Genomic DNA, 3,869 nt, shown 5'->3' with positions numbered 1-3,869 from the left:
GAATTAAGGAATCTACCCCTGAAATAATTGTTGTGCTATATGCTAACTAACTTGGATGTAAATTAAATAAAAGAAAATGGAAATTAAAAACAAAAGATTAAATCATTGTCTCTGAGACTATTTGATAATAAATGTTACAGCTTATTGTTAATACATGACAAATTATTTAATGTTCTCGTCTCCCCTGCTTGGATCTTATTTTATTTTTTCCTTATGAATATATTTTAAAATGGAACAAAGTGTGACTATACAATTCAAAACCCTAGAGCCACATAATCATCCAAAAATGAAGTGTTTTAATTTTAAAGAGCTTAAAAACACAATGACAATGAATCACTGATGTGCCTTAGGCACAGTCCCAAATCACTGCTAACTTAAAGCTATGTTGACTGTTTCCAAGAAAGAGAAAGCAGAGAACAAGTTTTAGTCTACAATGGGAAGGAACCAAGCAAAAAGAAAACAACAATAAAGGTGCTTCCCAGCAGACTAAATTTTTCTTCATTTCCATGCTACACCTCTGGAAATTCTTATTCTTTTTACATGAATCTTTTCTTCACAACCTTTATCTTCTTTGAAATTGTAACCCTCTGACCAAGAGATGCCCACATTTACCCTGGCAGGATAGCCACTTCTATGCAGGATTTGCTTCCTCAGTGTGGGCCCTCTTTCCCTGAAGGTGCAGATACCAAGCCAACTCTGCAGGGCCAAAGCCCCCAGGACTGTTTCAGCTTCACTTGTAGGGTGGGGAGGAGGATTTGCTACATTTGTGCTTCAAAGACACAGCCCACTTCAGTTGTCCTTCTAAGTTGGCAAACTGTTCATAAAAAGCAAATTTGATCCTCTCTATGTGATGGCAGAGTTCGATTTCAGGGCCCAATTTTAAGCCCACACACTCTTGGGAGGGTAAGGAGCAACAGGGCCTGCCCATCAATTTCCTGGTCTAGAAATATTCTTGTTAATGGAGCATGATCAATGTATATGATGAACACAACAATATCTGTCACTTGCCACTTCGGAGGTTACTGTCCAGGTGAAGCCTTTCAGCAGCTTCAATCCTTTGGTGAAGGAGGTTTATTCTCATCATCAGAAAATGAAAAAGTGTGAAGCTCTTTTTTTCTTGTCTATCTGGATGCCCCAATGCATATATCTCGTTTTGGATGGGAGAAGAGTAACATGATTTTTTTTTTCCTGACACTTCTGACTCTTCCTATAGCTCGTCCTATTGCTCAGATATATTGCCTTCACTTAGGAAATCCTCCTCCTTTACACCTGGGTCATCCTCATTTTCACTCCCACTTCCCTGGGGCAAGCCTCCTGAGGCGTTATCAACAGATGCAGAGGAGTATTTCTTCTATGCGTCAAAATATTTTTCTGCCTCTTCCTCCTCTTACTGTTTTTTTTTTTTTTTCAGGGCACATGATAACTTACTATGCTCACCAGGTGGCCTCCCAATTCTTTTATTTTTCTTCTTCCCATACAGTGTGTATACTGGTCTTTGTAAGCACAGAGCAGTTCTAAGAATACTTGGTAAGAACCACCCAAGGGATGGGGAGATGAGGACAGATCTCCAGTCTGATGTAGGTTTGACAGCAGAACTCAGGCACCAAACCCACTATCTTCACTACCTCAGCAGTAGCCCAGTAACTCTTTCCTTTGTATTTGACTTTTAGGACCTCCCTACATCCATGCCACACAGAATATTTATTCAGCTGCAACTCTTGAAGGACAAGACTGGGTTTATAGGCTGCATTGATAAGTAAAGTGAGTACCTCTCTGAGGACCAGAATATAGTTACCATGTCCTACAAATTGAGGCAGCTCATGGATTCTTAGTTAAGATATAGCCCTGAGAAGCAACGGTGGTTGAAGTATATCCTTGTAAAGTGTCATTTTCCATTAATCATCTGGGGAGTTCTGCTCTTAATTCATCAGGTTCTCATTGATAGTGCTGGAGGATGGCATTTGTTTTTCTGATTGAACCAGAAAAATTTCCTCCACTTGTGTACTTGTGTTCTGTTAGGGGCACTGAGGACATGGGCATTGGTTTCACACCAGCCCAAAGGAAATACATCCATGGATTCTACAATTATAGTACATTCATGTATGAGCTCCTTAGAACCCACCTGGAGCCACCGGTAGGAGCCTCTCACTTCAGTAATGGTGGCAACACACACTTCTTCAGGGATAAGAGTGTTCACTGTCTCAAGCTTCATATTCTCTTTAAATTCATGCTCAGAAATTAGCGGAAAAAGGCACCTCTGGGGAGTAGTTTCAGCACCACACTGTTTGAGGTATTTGGTCCAATCAAATTCTTGGCCAGGGTATCCAGGAGGGTGGCTGAGGTGTAAAGCATTTTTCAGACTCCATTGCATGGGGAAAATACCAGGACTGTGGGCATGGCATACAAAAGATCACCTTGAATGATTTTCTGATTTCAAATCATCCATTTCCACCAAGAAGTACTTCTCATAAGAAAGCTTTACTACTGTAGTAGGAGAGATCCCACAAGGTGACCAGGGGTCCACAGCTTCCCATTTCATATTTACAGAGAATAAATGAGTGCTAATCACTTGTCCCTAAATAAGTATGATGGCAATTGCTCTTCCTCCTCATCTTTCACTTTGGCAAAATCTCTTGTCATTTGGCTTCAGATGTCAGATGGCTAGTGGGGGCTAAAGCTCATATCCTTACCGAGCAGCCCAACCTACCTGATGAAGAAATGGATCCAAGTAATACAACCAAATTCTCAAAATTATCAGAACTTTCAAGTTCTTTCTAATGCAGCTTCAGTAAAAATCAAGTAATCAGTGAGTCTTGGAAAGCTTAACATTCTAACCTAGAGCCAGGATCAATGAGATCTAAAGGATTCCTTCCATTATAGATGCCCTCTACCAGTGCACCAGGGGGACTGAAACCTCTCCTCAGGGTCTGCCGCAGAAACTCATCCCAATCAGACACTATCTCTGATGTCTTCTGGAGTTTCAATGGTCTTTTTTTAAAGTTTATTTATTTTGAGACAGAGAGAGAGAGGAGGAGGGGCAGAGAGAGAAGGAGAGAGAGAATCTCAGGCAGACTCTGCATGACAGCACAGTGCCCGATGCAGGGCTCCAACTCACAAACCATGAGATCATGACCTGAGCTGAAACCAAGAGTCAGATGCTTAACCGATTGAGCCACCTATACTCCCCTCAATGGTCTTCTTATTCTGCTCACTCCTTTCAACCAGGTAGAAGTCAGCCTTCTTGATGTCACACCAGAAGTCTGCCCTCTGGCCATCACCATAGGTATTGCAGGGGAGGAGGAGCAACTGCTCACAGGTGGTAATGATGGTGGTGACCAGCCCAGTTGGTTTCCAGGTCTGTTTTCACAGCCACCTCCAGTCTTATCCCAGGATCAAACCTATTTTGCAAATGTGTGTCCACATGTTTAAAAGATCCATGGGGAATTACAGTGGACTCTGTCTCTTCTAGGTAATATTCCTAGCTCAATTCCACTTCTTCCAAACCAGATCCAGCAACTGCATCAAGTTGTTGCTACTGGCTCATTTCCACAGAACATGAGCTATCTCCTCCTCACACAAAGGACAAGCCTTATGGTTGTGCTAAGATCTGAAGTTTACATGTAGGTGTCAAGTATCTGTTCATTGGGCATTCATGGGTCCAAATGAAAATGCTCTAAACTCTTCAGTTGTTGTCCCCCAGGAAGAAGGGCATTCTCCTAAATAATCACAATGTCATTAAAGCACTTACCAGGAATTTTCATGGGCACCCTCACTCAATCACTGGCTTTTCCTCCTCCAGTGCTCCTTTTATTTCTTCCTTTCCCTGACCTGGCACTTCTACTCCTGCTGCCCTCTTTCCCTAGCTCCCG

The 3,869-nt window shown here is 42.1% G+C and overlaps 1 pseudogene; it reads right to left on the bottom strand.

The window, feature by feature from the left end:
- Window positions 1-730: 730 nt before the first annotated feature.
- On the bottom strand, window positions 731-3,544 carry LOC125168019 (scm-like with four MBT domains protein 1; annotated as a pseudogene).
- Between the last annotated feature and the right edge of the window lie 325 nt (window positions 3,545-3,869).

Source organism: Prionailurus viverrinus, chromosome B3 (genome assembly GCF_022837055.1).
Source record: "Prionailurus viverrinus isolate Anna chromosome B3, UM_Priviv_1.0, whole genome shotgun sequence".
NCBI lineage: Eukaryota > Metazoa > Chordata > Mammalia > Carnivora > Felidae > Prionailurus > Prionailurus viverrinus.
The sequence above is the reverse complement of the archived record's forward strand: the minus strand, read 5'-3'. Positions and strand labels throughout refer to the sequence as shown.